Source organism: Ursus arctos, unplaced genomic scaffold (genome assembly GCF_023065955.2).
Source record: "Ursus arctos isolate Adak ecotype North America unplaced genomic scaffold, UrsArc2.0 scaffold_1, whole genome shotgun sequence".
NCBI classification, from domain to species: domain Eukaryota; kingdom Metazoa; phylum Chordata; class Mammalia; order Carnivora; family Ursidae; genus Ursus; species Ursus arctos.
Window position 1 is genome coordinate 33,404,259 of NW_026622763.1, and position 18,602 is coordinate 33,422,860.

The window sequence follows — 18,602 nt, forward strand, 5'->3', positions numbered from 1 at the left end:
ATATAGATACTAATGCAAATGTAGAGTTAGATACAGATGCAGATATCTCACACACAAACACACACACACACACACACACACACACACACACACACACACACAAATGGGTCCAATAATTTGGAACTTACCTCTTACTTTCAAAGACAATAGTACTAGCATATCTAAACTAGCCAAGGCATGCACCTGCTTTAAGATGGTAAAGGTTGATTCTTTTTGGGTGGGGGATTTTATTTTATTTTTCTAAATTTAAATTCAATTAGCCAACATACAGTACATCATCAGTTTTAGGTGTAGTGTTCAATGATTCAACAGTTCTGTGTAACACCCAGGGCTCATTATATCATGTGCTCTCCTTAATGCCCATCACCATCCCCACACCGACCTCCCCTTCAGCAACCCTCAGTTTGTTTCCCAGAGTCTTGAGTCTCTCATGGTTTGTCTCACTCTCTGATTTCTTCCCATTCAGTTTTCCCTCCCTCCCCCTATTATCCTCTGTGTCATTTCTTATTTTCCACATATGAGTGAAACCATATGATAATTGTCTTTCTCTGACTGACTTATTTCACTTAGCATAATACCCTCCAGTTCCATCCACATCAATGTAAATAGTGGGTATTCATCCTTTCTGATGGCTGAGTAATATTCCATTGTATATATGAACCACATCTTTACCCATTCATCTGTTGAAGGACATCTTTGTTCCTTCCACAGTTTGCCTATTGTGGACATTGCTCCTATGAACAGTGGGGTGCAGGTGACCCTTTTTTCACTACATCGGTATCTTTGGGGTAAATATCCAGTAGTACAATTGCTGGGTCATAGGGTGGCTCTATTTTTAACACCTTGAGGAACCTCCATACTGTTTTCCAGAGTGGCTGTACCAGCTTGCATTCCCACCAACAGTATAAGAGGGTTCCCCTTTCTCCACATCCTTGCCAACACTTGTCGTTTCCTGTCTTGTTAATTTTAGCCATTCTGACTGGTGTAAAGTGGTATCTCATTGTGATTTTGATTTGTATTTCCCTGATGACAAGAGATGTAGAGCATTTTTTCATGTGTCTATTGGTGATTCTATAAGGGTCTATAAAAATGACTTCCAGATCATGTTTGGGATGAAATGGTCCTGGAATAAGGATCCTAGAACCTCAGTGAGGTTGATAAGTCCACCAAATATTGCCCATATGCCAATTGCTTTGTTGACAAGTACAGTGATAAAATTATACAGGGAAGTATTTGACAATTATTTTTCACTCAACACTTCAGAAATTAATCTTCATATTCCCATGTTTGGCAGATGGCAAGTACTGGTCATTCTTGGCACCTCACTAGATAAATGAGCAATAGAAGGTATTTACCTCTGAAAATTTTGATATAAATAGCTATTGAAGCTGGTCATCAATTAAGAAGAAAGATCTTTTGTGGAGCACATCTAGGACATGACTTCATCCAGCATATGATTAAAACAACTCACTAGAGCCCTAGCATCTTGTGGGTGCGTTGTATCATTGCACTTCTTCTCGTTATGTAGATTAACAGTTTTGCCAGTATTAAACATTGTAAAGCAGTTGTTACTCCCCAAATTGTATAAAAGCTTAACAGCTTTGTGATCATACTTTTTGATCCTCAAAATCCTGTCTGCAGCCTTGGGATTGGTTTGCTGCAATATCACCAAAAGGTACATGTAGTTCAAGATTACCACATCACGAACTATATAGCAAATCATCTTTAAAAGTAGTATTAGTGCTAATCATTCACAAAATCCGTTAAGAACAATTTTCACTGTTTAGGTATTCTGGAGTTGGGACTCCTAAATAAAGTATATAAATAAACAATAAACAAATATAAACAACATTTGAATAGGTCACTGGATTCTGATATTCCCAAGTACCAGGAAATCACAGGCACTTGAATCTTGGCTCCCCCATTCTTTGGAATTTATACCTTTCTGAACATGCCTGAAAGTCTAAATCAAGGCTTACTCTTCACTGGTTATTTCAACCTGCACAGACTTTATAATTGTCTTAATCCCACAGCCACTACTCCTAGAGTCATTTAAGATGCTTAATCAGAGACTGCTTCTTATTTTCACTTAACACTAGACATATGTGATTCAAGAATTCCTAAGATTGCAAGTTCCTTGAGGTCACCTCCTCTAAACTTATATTCTTTTCTACCACTTTGTCACCAAACACAGTCCTAATTTCACAGTATATGCTAAGTAAATAACCATTAAAATTTTATCTTTTTGGGCAAAGGAGAAATGATAAGTCCTCATTCTTCTTACTTGGAATAGTGAGAAAAAAATGTGTAGTAGGATTTGAGAGGAACTTTCCCTATTGCCTCGAAATTAGTTCTAGAGCATGAATTAGTAAAAGTTTTCCTCAACAATGGGGCCAGACTCATTTCTTCAGGGCTTAATAAAGGGAACAAAATCTACTGAACCAACTATCTGTGTATTTATCATCTAACAATAATCTATGTACCATTTATCTACCCCTCATTGATCATCTGCAATTGAAAAAAACTCAATTTTCTATTATTTATCATCTATCCATCTGTCTATTTCTACCTAAAGACTCAGGCATGGAGAGAGAAGAGGGAATCTTCAGTTTCTTTGGCCTTGGCCTTATGGGGAATGCTCTATTAGTCTTCAAAGATTATTTCTACTTTCTCTAAAGTGTGAGGGGTGTGTGGATACGGGAATCCAAGAGAATCTCTTACAGAGATTGAAAGATGCCATCAAAAAGGGACACTGCATTTTATTTCCCATTTGGCTACCTGCCTAGTTGGTAGACTAGGCCAAGCCTATATCAGGAGAAGAGGAGAATTAGTGGGGGAGAAGGAGGAAGGATGAAATGTCCATGGGATCCCATGAAATGTAGTTGGGTTTGAGCCAGAATGTTGACACTCCATCTAGAACCTAACAGTAAAAATTTGGGGGGTATACTTCTGGGGGAAGGATATGAAGTAGAAAAACAGGTAACATTAAAGCCAGATTTCTTCCAGAGAGCTATGCAGTTGGAGGCTTTGCAATAATTTCCAAGGAACTCACCCTTGTGTCCATGAGAGCCAGCATGACCTGACTGGTGCCATAGTCCTGACACCTGGTCAAAGCTGGTCAGAGAAGAGGCAACTGTTGACAGAATGAGGACCATAAGAGGAGTTAGGTAAGTTTGGGAATATTCACTATTTTCTCTCACTCTCCTCCCCAACAACATCAACACAGAGGAAGAATTACACTTTGCACAAACGGCAGAAGATGTGTCTCAGAAACATTCACACACACACACACACTCTACAAGCTGTGACCATCCCAGCTGAAGCTTGTTCTGGAGGTGGGGGAAGAGATGCATTTTCAAGTAGATTGAGTATTGATAATGTCCAAGATGTTAAGGGAAAAGAAAAGGGATTTGACTGAGCACAACTGAAAGCAATGATTGGGAAAAAAGTGTTTCATAGCTGTAACTTACTATGTAAGCCAAACAGTTTCTTTCCTTCTCTTCCTTCTTTCCTTCTCTCCTTCCTGTCTTCCTTTTTTTTCCTTATCTTTTGATAGATGTGTCCATAAACATTCAACTACAAGTCTTTTCATGAAATCTGGTTGTCACTGCTAGGGCCTGAAGTCTGTTAGAGCAACCAGGAGACAGGTTGTCTCAGACCGGTTCCACAGAAGTAAATCAGAGAGGATGATTCCAGTTTAAGTGATTTATTAACAAAATGCTTCCAGGGGAAGCTAGTCAGAGAGTGGGGAAAGGAATGGAGAAAGCAGGCCAGGGAAGAGAAAAAAGCCGAGCAAGGGTGATCTCAGGCATGGTTCCTCAGGAGCTAGCTTCAGCCTGATCCTGCAGAAAACTACAGACTGTGGCTTCTGCCTCTGATCATCCCCATCCCAGTCCAGGGGGCTGGGACTGTCTTACTAACCTGGGAGTCACCAGTTAAGGGCCATGCTTGTGGGGTGTGAATACCTGGAACTTCTGGATCTCTGCCCTGGAAAAGAGGGCTCCAGGAGCCCATTAGCAATCCTCTCAAGGGGAAACAAAAATTGTAAAAATGAGATCCAAGAGGATTTGGACAGAGAATCAACATTATCTGCCATACACATTTACGGAATGTTATAGTGGAAGAGCACCTAGAGAACACCAGACCGTGGTATACCTTGATTAGCTGTAAGCTGTGTCACATGCACACACTCACACATGCATGCACACACATATGCACATGCATACACAATGTTACTAATAATAAAGTACAAACATGTGTAAATCTTTTTAACTAACTTGTTTGGAATGCAAGGTTATCCCTATCATAATGTCATTCTTACTAGCAATCCCATGTGCTTTCTCTATTGGGAGAGAAAGAGTTGGAGGTACAGCTGGAACTGAGCATGGCATGTGTCTCAGGACTGCCTTATTTCTGCTGCAATTCACTCTCCCATACTTTTACTATGGTTCTGATGATAGTTGTGGCAATTAGAAATGATTTAGAGCTTATGAGTTCTGGTTTTATAATTACTTCAGATTTTTAAAAATTAATCTGTGAATAAATGTGGGTTTATTTCTAAATAGGTCTATAGGAAGGCGTACTGCTTGCTAGAAAAATATGCCAAAAATCATTACTTTAGTAGATCACAGCAAGCAGCCTGGTATAGAAGTAAGGCGGTATATACTAATGATTAAAAGTGTGCAGTTAAATTGCCTGGGGTCAAATCCTGGTTTTGCTAGTAACAAAATGTTTTTCAATGGACAATTTAATTAATTTTTTATACCTACATACCCTCATCTATAAATAGGAATAAGACTGGAACTTGCTTTATCAGGCTGTTGGAGATTAAAGGACATAATGTGGTAGGAGTTTATAGACATGATACTACATAGAGTAAGTGCTCCATAAATGTTCATTTTTATTAAAAACACGGTTTCAGGAGTTGGAAAGGCCTGCCTAGTTCAATCTTTTTGTCTCTGGGCAGGTGAGTCTAAGCTCTTCTCAGTAAAGTGAAGATAATATTAGCATGACTGGATTTCCTTGGATTTCTGTGGGGATTAAATGCATAATATATGAAATCACCTAGCCAACTGAAGTCCATAATAAGTGTCAGTTCCTTATTCTTTCATCGATTACACAATATTCTCCACACATGAAGGAGAAATGGCTGTACGTTCTCAGCATGAATGCACTCACATTCACTCTTTCATTCAATCTCTTGCTTACGTACAAATGGAAGCCTACTTTAATATTTTGACTTTGAGAAGATGACAGCTGGGGCCATTCCACTTCCACAAAGATCTAATGTTAGAATATGCTCCCTTAAATGAAACAGATTTGCATCCATCTAAACATAGCCCTATTTGCTCCTGGAGCAATATAAACTTGAACTGTTCTTGAGTTAATTCAGTTGGCCAACAGAATTAAAAACTTTCCCTTAAATTAAGGACATACTAGCAGAGATTAAGTGCTCATGGGTTCAGTAGCACATTAGGTGGAGTATTTCCTGTGCCTTGACTATAGCAAAGCTTCAATGCAAAGGAAGCCAAAGTATTCACAGAATAGTCCAAACTGTTATATTCCCTCCAAAACCAGTCTTTTGAGTCTTCTCTATAGCTTCTGGCTAGTTGATCCCCAGACCTCACTTTTTTTTTTTGGTGTTCAAAGTAGTCTGGATTTTATTAACTAGATTGAGTTGAGGTTGGGTTTGGATAATCAGATACTTCCTTCAGAAAATTATTTAATTGGGGGTGAAGGTTGTTGCTTAGAGTATGAAGCATAAAAAAAGTCATTTGTTTTACTCTCAATTACATTAAGGGCTTAGAACACGACATTACACAAGTTCAGGGTCTCTATTCGAATTATACGGGAAGCCACGTGAAAAGTGTTACTGACTTTCAGCAATAGTGTGATAGGCGGGAGACTGAAGGTATGCTTCCTGGTTTATCCCCGTCTCCCAGAACACCCATGTTTATTGCAACATTATGCACAATAGCCAAGATGTGGAAACAACCAAATATCCATCAATAGGAAAATGAATAAAGAAAATGTGGTATATACATACAATGGATTTATTCCGCCTTAAAAAAGAAGAAAATCCTGCAGTGTGCAACAACATGGATTCCATGCATTTGAGGTGTCTAAAACAGTCAAACACACAGAAGAAGATAGAGGCCGTAAAAGCAAAAATAAACATGTAGGATGATATCAAACAAAAATGTTTCTGTATAGCGATGGAAACCATTAATGAAATGAAAAGACAACCTACAGACAGAAAGAAAATATTTGTAAATCACATATCTGATAAGCAGTTAATATCCAAAATATACATGGAACTCATATAGCAAAATAAATAAATAAATGAAAAACCTAATATAAAAATGGGCAAAGGACCTGAATAGACATTTTTCCAAAGAAGATATACAAGAAGTACATGAAAAGGTGCTAAACATCACTCAGCATCAGGGGAATACAAATCAAAACCAGAATGAGATATCATCTCGCACCTGCTATATTATCAAAAAGCAAATGATAACAAATGGTGAGTGAAGATGTGGAGAAAAGGAAACCCTTGTGCAGTGTTGGTGGGAATGAAAGCTTGTACTGCCAGTATGGAAAATAGTATGGAGGTTCCTAAGAAATAAACACGGTACTACTTGATCCAGTAATCCCTCTTCTGGGTATATATCCAAAAGAAACAAAACCATTAGGTCAAGAAGATATATATAGCGCCATGTTCATAGTAGCATTACTTAGAACAGCCAAGGTATGGAAACAACCTAAGTGTCTGTCAGCTCGTAAACAGATAAAGAAAATGTGCCACCTATATACAATAGGATATTATGCAGCCTTAAAAAAGAAAGAAATCCTGTCATTTGTGACAACATAGATGCAACTGGAGGGCATTGTGCTATGTGAAATAAGCATACAGAGAAAGACAATACTGCATGCATCACTTATATGTGAAATCTTTAAAAAAAAAAAAGATGAATTCATAGAAAAATAGTAGAGAAGTGATTGCCAGGGGTGGGGGTGGGGAAATAAGGAGAGGTTGGTAAAAGGCCATAAACTGTCAGTGATAAAATGAATAAGTTCTGAGGACCTAATGTATAACATGGTGACTATGATAACATTATATTATATAATTGAAATTTGCAAGGAAAGTAGAATTTAAATGTTCTCACCAAGAAAATAAAAAAGTAAATATGTAATGTGATGGATGTTAATTAACTTGGTGGGGGAAACCCTTTCACAATGTTTACATAAACCAAATCTTCACATAAGCATCTTACAGTTTTGTCAATTATACCTCAATAAAGCTTTAAAAAAATAGAAAAAGATAAAGAGGAAGATAGTGGGAGGGATGGTTTTCAAAGAGACGTATTTGTTAACCCTTCATTATGGAAGCTACGAATCAAGTTTTCGCTACTTACAGACTATCAGGCTATGGGTGGGATATGGTATTCAAACCAGAATGGTAAGTGGCATAAAAATAGGGCAACAACACAGAACAGCACTCAGCCTTTGACCGAATTTTCCTTGCTGTATACCTGCCCAGCACCTGGCCCTACACAGGGCTCTGAGGAAAGGCAAGGATCCTGTTCTCCATGAGGTACTTTCCAGGGCAGATCAATAGAGCACACCAGTTACACAGAATGAGGTCCCATGAGGGTTAACAGAGTCCATTTTGAACTCAGTAGACAGCAGCCACTCCAGCCCTCAGGGTCCTGCCAGACAATGCACTAGCTGGAACTTGAAGATGCAGAAGAAGTGAGGTGGTGATGAGAGTTAAAGGGCTCTCTTGTCCCAGAGGAAAGGTAAGAACAGGCACAGAAGTGAGAACTGTCTGATGGCAAAGATCTCCAGGGGACTTCCTGGTGTCCATGTGGAGCATGGGACAGGAGCCCAGGCAAGGAGGTTGAATGACCGACTCTGGGAGCGCTGATGAGATTTTAAGTGGTCCTATGGGACTTGGAGAGGCTTTAAGGGGCCTGTCCCAGTAAGGAATCATCCAGCAGCAAGTGGCCTTAAACCTAGTCCCAAATGAATGTATTGGCTCCTGTAAGTAAGAATGTCTACGGAAGAGAAAACTGAAGCAATTTAAAGTTTAACACCACTCCCTCCCCCCCCCCAAAATAAACACCATATAGAAGCAGAGTGGAATGGTGGTTACCAGGGGATGGGTGGAAGGGGATATTGGGACTTGTTAATCAAGAGGTATAAAGTTTCAGGTACATAAGATGAAAAAGTCCAGAGATCTGCTGAACAACATCATGCCTATTGTCAACAGTACTGTCGAGTATACTTAATAATTTGTTGAGGATACATCTCATGTTAAATGGTCTTACCACAATTAAAAAAAAAATGAAATCTCTATTGAAAACTCAATGAGAGCAACAGAGGAGGTTGCAAGGAAGGCCACAGCAGGGACCTCTGCTCTGCACTCCCATTTTCCTCCTTTTTTCAGACAAATGGAGTGATTTGACATTCTTCCGTCCACCCTTTCAATTCCTGGTTCAGTCACAGACCAATATTTAAAGCTGTGTCATATGTCAAAGAGGCATGTATATTAGTTGATTTTCTTCCCTTTCCCTAGCCTTGACCAATCTCTCCCATTTTTTATCTCCATGATAAGAACCAGAAGGTAAATGGGAGGACATCTTGAAATTCTAAGGTTGCCTTGTCCAAACGAAGACACACACACACACACACACACACACACACACAAACACACACGGAAACTTCTGATCTACCCTAAAGTGAAGTGCTTTTGTGCAGCCCCAAATTGTTTCATCAAGGATTCAGCAGCTCAAAATTATTTCTTGCTTCTGTCATTAAAGTGTAATCTTAGTCTGCACAGAGACTTAAGAAATCTTTCTGTCTCCAGGATAATTTTTGTAATTGTGTTCCCATAGCCATTTGTCTTTGTTTTTATTTTTTCCTCATAATTCTCTTGCCAACGTCTGTTTTAAGTAAAGTGGGGGTATCATAGACCATTAAGTGTTGGAAAAAATTCTGGAGACTTCATGTCTAAGAGTCTAAGACCCAGAAAGGATAAAAATTTACCCCCAACATCGTCACACAATTATTAGCCACAGAACTGCTTTGAGACGCCAAAGTCTTAGAAAGTCCACTCTTCCATCCAGACAGACCTGGGTTGTTTCATTTGACTGTGTCACAAATTGGCCCTTCTCTTGCTGATGCAGCTTTCTATAGCCTTTCCTGATTGCTCTTGATGAACGCTATGGGCACAGAGCTTCTAGGTCCCTACTGTTTTCCCAGACATCTAGTTTTCTCTCTCTCATCTTCTCTTGTATCAAAACTGATAAGCCCAGAAATCACATCATGCCTTCTCTTCCAGGAAGCACATAGCCTTTTCTCCTGAGAAGCACCTTGGCAACTCCTCAGATGGAATCCATCTGTTTTCCTACTTTTGTCCTGTTCTTCTGCCTTCCTCAAAGCTGCTCCCCATTCCCTGTCCCTTGGTTTCTGCCTTTCTTAAAACTGCCACAGTATTTCAGCATCCCCGCATCACTAACTTTGCTTTGAAGAAAACAAAGAGGACAGACATAAGGATGTCTTAAATTCCAGAACCTTACAAAGTTCTCGCGAGTCCTGTTTCCAATTAAGTTGAAGCTAGTTAGATTCTAGCTTTTCTTTTGTATTCGGAGACTGGAGTTTCTCAAAAGCCATCCTGATTTTTCCCATTTTCTGCATTTTGAATAAGACATACGTACTCCTTCTCTTAGAAACCTCCTTTCTCAATACATAGGACCAAAGAAGAAATTGGAGCAGGAAACAGGGTGATCCTTTTAATGTACATTTCAGTAATTTCAGTGGGTACAGATGTTGTGCCTTTAGATAATTTCCATTCTCTTCACTGAAGGAAACTAATAGTTTTATCTTCCTACATATTTTAAAAATAAAAGATTCTGACTTACAAATGGGGAAATGGAGCATATTATACTTCCTCTTGGAAATTTAAAGGATATATAAGCAAAGTCTAGGCTCTAAGCAGTTTTTTCACAAAGAAATGTAACTGTATTTAAACCATTATTTACTAAGTCTGTTGAACTGATGCTGGAATCTCTGGAATCTAGGCCGTTGGTGCATATTAACATCCTAAACCATACGTGCCTGGAAACGTTTGTCTACTATAAAGGCAGCACTGACTTGCTGTACATGTTTCCTTCCTTACAATCCCATATACCCAACCCACTACTTCAGAAAATAATTTCTCTACCTGAAATGTTTAGTCTCATTTGATCCATATTTTCTACATACCAGACATTACATATACCAGGTATTATTTCCACTAAACAAAGAAATTTGGATGAAACAATGTATTGGTGAGAGAGTTTCTGATTGTAAATAAGAAAAGTCTCAACTCACACTGGCCTAAGCAATTAAGGAGTGTTTATTACCCCCTAAAACAAGAAGTCCTGAGGCAGGGTGCTCCAGTCCTGATTAATTCATCGGCCCTGTGACATCATCAACAATTGGGACTCTCTCCACTGCTGTTCTCCCATCCCCAGAATTGCCACTGTGTCAATGGCCAGCTGATCTCAGGGTCACACGTACGCCATGCACATACAACAACGCAGAGCAAAAGGAGAGAAAGGCTTCTCTTCAATAGCAGAAGTCAGACTTTTTCTGTCAACCCCTATCAGGAAAAAATCAGACCCTCCATAATCAGCTATCACTACAGGTTGATAATTGAAGAAGCAAAGTTCAAATCTCAACAAAATAATTGATTCTCGATATCTTACTGGGCCAAATGTAGGCCAACTCCTGTCACATTCTTCTAATCATGATATTAAAATACTATTTTTTAGATTTCCTTAATTATCACTATAGGATCTGAACTCACTTATCCTGCCATGGATTTCTGCTTGCTTCTATTTGAGTGCCACAAAGATCTTCCCTGGCATTGGCCACAAGGCAGTTCCTTTTTTAAAATTAATTAATTAATTAATTAGTTTATTTATCTATCTATCTGAGAAAGAGAGGGAGAGGGAATGAGCAAGGGAAGAAGCAGAAGGAGAGGGACAAGCAGACTCTTCGTTGAGCATGGAGCCCGATGCGGGGCTCAATGTCAGGACTCTGAGATAATGACCTGAGCTGAAATCAAGAGTCAGACACTTGACTGACTGAGCCACCCAGGCACCCCTGGCCACAAGACAATTCTTAGTGGAGGTCTTAGCTTGTACCGGTGTACAAAAGAAAGTCTGTAATTTTGATCTCTTAAAGAAGTGGGACTTGATGAATGCCTAGCTACTGACTGGTTTAACATTTCCCTTCATCCTTCCCACAATGAATTCTTAGGAAACAATAAGGTCTAATTTAAAATTCTTAGTCTGTGGTCTAATTTCTGAGTAAATGATGGAGCACAAACAGAACTGGGACTGTACCAGCAAGAAAGAAATGAGGAGTGGCTGTCTGGACAGCATCCAGTAATACTTGCTGTAAGTATCTTGTTACCTGAGTATTAAGCACACAAACTAAATTGGTTCCTTGAAGACGATGAATGCTCAAACCCTTTCATCTAGATCTCTATGCACCACCTTGAATTCAAGTGAGTACTTGGAATGAGAAAGAAGTTTTACCTTCTGGGGCCCCAGCAACAAGGAACTCCCAAGAAGAACTGCTGACCATGAGAATGAGAATATCACTAAAAATTACTAGTATATATTTATGTTGTTATTTATTCCCTTGGGGTTTAAATAACATCAGCTTTAATCGTGCAAATATCATATGCTGTGCAGCTATAAATAAGAGTTACTTCAGGGAAGAATATCCCAATCCAAATATTTGTAGCTTAAAATATATATTAAAAAAAAAAGTGACTTAGATACAGGCCATTTTTTACCTGGTTCAATTCAAATGGTTTGAAATTTATTGGCACAATCCACAAATCTAAAAGATTTTGAGTCTTAAAAACATGAATGCCCCAGATGGTTTTATTGGCTCAGACGTCTTTCCATGATTATATTTTGTCAGAAAAGTCACCTAAGAGCATAGATAACACCGATTTAAGTCAGTCCCTTCCAAATGTGTCCAAAAATGAATCAAAGAGAAGAATTCAGCAATAATAAGTTGATGTTTCATTATGAAATGCAAGATGATCTGCATAGTTCAATAAAACTTCAGGGCCAGAAATAACTTAAATGGCAGTGGATTGCAGACACTGGCTCAACTTGATCCAAAAAATTATTGGGTGGAAGATGGTTTAGGGATGATTCAGATATTACTAGCTTCCAAATACTTGCACTTAGAAAAATGGAAAATCGATGTACGCTGTTTCTCCATGTCCACCTGCCTGTCTAAAGCTGACTATCTACAAACCAAAAGGGAGTGTTCCAGTGATAAAAGGAAATTAGAATTTTTGTGGGCTTTACACTTTTTTTCAGAGACATCTGCTTATAGTCATCCTTATAGACCCATTCTTTTTATAGTTTTAGAACAACTACTTTCAATTTTGGGGCTGAAGCATGTTTTCTTCCTTCTGGCCAATCTGTATTTTGTAGAGAGTTGGGCAAAGTGCTAAGTTTATATTAAATAAATTGCTCACAAGACAGACAATCACAGTCAAAACTGAAAAACAAGACTCATTTGCTTTCTTCAGAGTCCCCAGAAAATTCACTGTTTCTCTTCTCTATGTCTTCTTTCAATTTTGGCTAGCCAGTTTTGCTCTCTTAGCAAAATCTCTTCTTGAGGAAAGACATACAGACATACATACAGGTAATACACACAGATTGTGCATATACAATTACGTTAGTCATCTATACCTTAGTCTTAATGGATGTCTGCATTTAAAAGTCTTTTAATAATCATAAATTAAAAGGCTTTGCATTTTCTGTAAAATAAATGTAATCCAAATATTTCTGGACCTCACCAGTTTTTGGATGTAGGGCAAATTAATCATGAGTACAAAGTTCACACCTGCTAACCAGGGTCTGGGATCTCCTGCCAATTCTTCTCCATCTGCCCCATCAGCTCTAGCAGGTTTTCCTATGTGTTTGTGAACTGGTCCATTAGCCACAGTCACCAGTGGACCATGTGGTATTTTCCACATTCTTCCTGCCCTGTTCTAACTCTTCTTGGTCACTATCCTTTCCTCCTGGGATTCTGGCATGCCTAACCTCTGCCATGGTTTGTGCCTGCCAGGAGAATGTCAGTGCTATGTTGAGACTCTGCTGCCAACGGTCCCAAACTTTGTCATCCTTGAGGTGCTTAGAGTATGTTGGCAGTTTGGTAGAAAGGAAATGGTTCTCCCTATTATTGAGACACACTATTTCATCCAGAAGTCTTAACAATGATACCTACATTGGCCTTATTTCTCTTCTTTCTGTGCACCTGTTTATAATCTCCCCCAATTTCTTTAGTTAAAATAAAGAAACAAGGTCCCTATTTAACTTGATTATTGCAGTTAGGTCCTAGAGGGAGTGCATTCTGTCCTTGGGACATTTATCATCTTGTAGGAAGACAGGTGTAAAACATACAAAAATAACTGTAGTAAAAGGACTAACGTGTGATTTTAAAGTAGATATGTGATTTGTGGCACAGAAGAGGAAACAATGATTTTTGGCTGACGGGGCTGAAGATTTGAAAGACAGAAATGTACTAAACAAAGAAGAGTGCACCAGCAGCCCACTGAGAGTGGACCAGATGGACAAGAGAATAATGAACAGAGATAGGACATGCAGTGTTTACAGGGCACACTGAATCCTCTCATTTAGGGTCTGAGTCACTGAAGGAAATACACCTAGAGAACCTGAGCTTCCCTCTGTGACAGTTATATTCACTACATTTTGTGCCATGTCCCCAGATCAATGGAATTTGAACTTGATGGTTCAGATCCAAAATCTTCTAAAAGAGAAAAACTGGTTTTCAGGTATGCTTATTTATATTGGAAAGAATGTAATCACCAGAAGCTGCCCAGAACAGATCCCTGATGATTTCTGAGATACTTGAGGATGTAGATTGTGTTTTCACTCACTCTTGATAGAAAGGTATCACTTTGGAAATGAGAGCATGATATAAGTAACGCATAGTACAGTGCTTTGCCAATGTGTAGGTGCTCAGTAAATATTTACAGAAGAAAGTAATTGCCATAAATAAAGATTTTGCTTAATGTAACCATGGCTTGCAAAACTGGTTTTCAAGCTGTGTTCTGCAAGGGATCGGGAGCCACAGAGGTGATACCTAGAGAAGGCCTCCCTCCCCACACTCCCCCCCCCCCACACACACACGCCCTCCAACTAGAACTTCACTTTTATGTATTTTATATATAAGGGCTCTGAGTGAGATTTCCTTTAAAGGAAATAAGGATTTCATGACTTAAAACTTTTGAAAATGATATTCTTACTATAATTAAATTTGGTCCACTGAACAGGGACAAAGAACATTTTAAAAATTCCAAGGGAATTATGATTCCAGGAAATGCACTAACTTGATTAAGAAAGCTTTAAAGTAATATTTTCAGGACAGAGGGTAAAAGGAAATATTATGGCGGGCAATAAGAATGATATATAAATAAAAATGATTATACTGGAGATTCATAGTAACAGAAAATAAGAAATGATCATTTGTCTAATTTTTATAAGCTACCCAATGGAAAAATGTTTTAAACAATTAAAATTAAATTTTAGATTCTAACAAGTAAATATGGTCTTATTTAATGCTCACATTTTATAGTAGGCATTCATGGGTAAGAATGCAGAATGGGAGAAAATCATTTTTAGACAGAAACAGATCTACTAATAGGGGAATAAGTAATAGTACTATACACTAAATGCTATTCTCAAGAATATCTCTGAACTTAAGTATGGAGATTCATGTACAGCCTACCTTGTGAAAGTGTACTACAGGCAGTTGGCCAGATGGAAGCCTTGATCAATGCCATTTTGGGGGTGGTTAGAAGGAAGGTAATAATACATTTAAATGAGTAGGAGGAAGAAGCCTGAGAAGAGGATAAATTCTACAATGGGAGATGTCCAATAAAGATAAAAACCAGATGGAAATAATAACCATATTAAGATTAGCTTGGCCTATGGGTAAGAATTTGGAATAAGACATATAAGCACAATGTAAGTTAGGATCATAAATAAAACTCAATATAGAATGGAAGAAGAGCTATTTTGGTGAAGGCTAAGCCAACTGGGGGATTGGCTAAGTGCCATTTATAGTGGGAATTTAAAGGACAAATTTTGAACAAAGTTGTTACAGTTATATTTTAACCAATACATGATAGTTTATAATAATAAGACAGTTAATACATCATTTGCAAACTAACTTGTTATTAATAAGGAAATATGATGTTTTATCAATTAAAGATTTTTATTTGGAACATGCATATTGCTGTTCATCTTTCAAGTACTATAATAAAATACATAATAATTATGCTATCCTCTTGTCCTGAGAAGGTGAGTCATGCTCATCTCTCTCTGTGAGAAGTAACAAATAAGGGCAAATAAATATTACTTCTGCATGATACTTGGCCTTGAGAGTCTTTGGGCAATATTTATCAAGTTAGTTGATTAAAAAAAGGAGCAAGGAAATAAATTCCACCCATAATTATGAGCCTAGGGTTGCACATAAGGATGCATTAATGTGATAGACTTGGTCAACAGCCTAAAATATTTGGCTACTGCCAGGAAAGTGAATCACTTTGCCAAAAAGTTTTGCCAAGATAGAGGAGCAGAATATAGATTCTTTCATATGATATAGAAGAAAGGGTTTTTAATATGAGCTTGATTAACTTGGGACAGATTCCGCAACCCCCATCACTCTTCTTATTTGATAGAAGAAATCCACTCATAAAACCATCTGGCACAGAGCATGTCTTTCTGAATTGGCTCACTTGACGATATTTTCGGTCCCTGGAATAATGTAAACCTTTCCATTAAGGCCCTATGGTCAGCATTATAAATACTGTTTAAAAAGTAGGAGACATTTTGGCTAACGGGACATTTTGGAACAAAAGACTGGAGAGAGACAACTCTGAAAACTTCCCTTTGTTGGAGGAAGTGATTCTGTAGGCCCAAATCAAAAGCAAAAAAGCCTTCTAAATTTTTAAGCAAACCAAAACCTACAGACACTAGGAAACACCAAAGAATTTTTTTAGAAGCTTACTTTCCTTCAGATAACTTAAAAATGAAATGTGGATTCATAATCCTTATTTTGCTGACTTGTAGGCCTTATGAAAGTTCATCTCCTTGACTTGAGAGCAAAGGACATGATATGATATAAATCCCAGCTGAAGACCTTGGAAATTCTGTTGCTCATTGAAACAAATCTACTCTCATCTAGCAAAACCAGTAATGGGAGTTCTGATTCCACTCTTTTGCTATGCCACACATTTGTCAGTCAGAGATTCCAGCATTTGTAGACAAAGAAATGAAAACTCAGAAATGATTGTCAAAAGATGATTTTCACAGTTATGTTAGTTCTTTCCACAATGTTTACTTCTTATTCAAACCAAAAAACTACCTGTGTTCTCATTGAAATTCAAAGTTACATATGATTTAAGTTTATATTTTAGTTTTAACACAATTTATATTGCTATAATTTTTAAAGCACATAACATTTTTCACATTACAGTTGAGAATAAGAGAGGCCTTTTTTTAAAAGAAAATTAGTTTCGTATTCTGTTTCCATGAAGGAAATGAATATCCAATGCAATAAAAAGACAGTATGACGGTGTGTGTGTGTGTGTTTGTGTGTGTGTGTGTGTGTGTGTGTGTGTGTTTCAGGAAAGGAAATAAGTAGCTTTTATAAGATTCTCAGAGATTCATGACCCAAAAAAGGTAAAAACTACTAATAAAGAGTTAGTTCACACTCACGTTCTTGGTTCTATTCAACTTTGTAAAATATTCGGTTGAACCATATACAACTGCCAATGTGTAACCATTTTTAACCTACAAAAACAGCAATATTACAAGACTCAGCCTAATATCTTCAATCAATTGGTAGGAAGCATGAAAAACTAAAGAAGAAAAATATGTTGGACCCAGAATCAAGTTTGAAAGAAATCTGGGCATTGTGAGGTATGGGATAGAAAGTAATTGCAATGAAAGAGAACAAGGATCAACATAAAATCCTCTACTGAGCAGGATAAACATTTTGCAAGTATAGTAAAGCAGAGCTATTTCACCATGCAGGTGAAACTCCAAGGGTGTAAATGACAAGAGCTCCATATGCGATAATGACATGGCAGTACTACTAACGAATGCTAACACAGTCTTAGCATTAGGAGAATCAGAGACGTTCACTGAGTACTCTCTTCATGCAAGACTTTGTCTCTGGTATTTTTAGATTTATTTTCTCATTTAGTTCTCACAATAGTACTCTGAAGTAATTAACGGCTCCATTTTACAGGTGATGAAACTGAGCATCAGAAAAGCCACACTACTTGTCCATAGCTAGTGTTAGTGATGGAAAATGCAATAAGCATAATGATTAATAACAATTATTGACAATAATCATTTATAAAATTTACTGAGCTCTTTCTGCAAACAAGGAACTATGGTGAAACACATCACTCTATCATTTCATTTAATGATATTAATATTGAATAACTCTATTAGGCAAGCATTATTTCCATTTTACAAATGAAAAAATGGAGGTTCAGAGATTCTAACTAGCTTGATAAAGGTCTTCAGACTCCAGCACCAGACATAAAAGCAACAGCATAGAGAGAGTATTTAACCAGCTGTCATGATTGAGAAAGGTCAAATCCCTTATTTTATGTATATTTCCAAGTAGTTTTGCTTCTCTGATGAAATTGTGACTGATAGACATGTATAAACCTATCCATGTTTAAGGTTATATAGAACTCCAGGAGATTATATGCCAAAATGTTAAGTGGCTATGTCTGAGAAGTAGAGCTTGCTGTGATTTTTTACTTTTGTTTGCTCACATTCATGCTCTAAATTTTTGAGTGAACAATGTATGTTTACTTGAGGCTTAATAATTTTTACAATAAAATAATTTTTAATTCTCCTCATTAGTGAGTCCCTTTATTTAAAAAAAAAATAGTATAACTGAACCCATGAATTTGAGTTGGAAAGCCGTACCACAAATGCATGCAAGTTCTCCAATACTCAGACAGTCAGTAAAGTATGTGGGAAAAGGTGATAAAAGCTAAATTCTACATTTAAAAAACATATTAGGGGAGACAAAATAGAGCTCCGCCTTGTAATTGCGTCAGCCCGGGGTACTATTTCTTTCTGCAAATTGCAAATGCACACGGGGGTTGGGGGATGATTCTCCCTAAGTGGGAGGCAGGCTGGGATCCAGGGTGCCCATGCTGCTCTGCAGAGCACGGTCACATCTGCGGAGGCTGCGGGAGGGGGGTAGCCGCCTGCAGTGGCTGCTTGCAGTGACTGGAAGCAGGGCAAGGTGAAAGGCAAGCTGTAGTGATACTTTCACTACAGGAGATGAGCCTGAGGGTTGTGCTAGGAAACAAAAGTAGGAAGCAGAAATGAAAGAGTCTGGTAAGACGTTCAGAGATGAGTAGGAAATCAGGTGCGGGCAAGAATGGGCAACTGAGCCTTCGGTGGTGAGACAAGAGAAATGGGGAGAAGAGGAGGAGAAGCCCAAAGAAAAGTGGGAGGAAC

The 18,602-nt window shown here is 38.1% G+C and overlaps 1 pseudogene; it reads right to left on the bottom strand.

Annotated features, from left to right (window-relative positions):
* Positions 1–18,255: 18,255 nt before the first annotated feature.
* LOC113248401 (endonuclease III-like protein 1) overlaps positions 18,256–18,602 on the bottom strand; it is a 49,223-nt pseudogene continuing 48,876 nt past the window's right edge.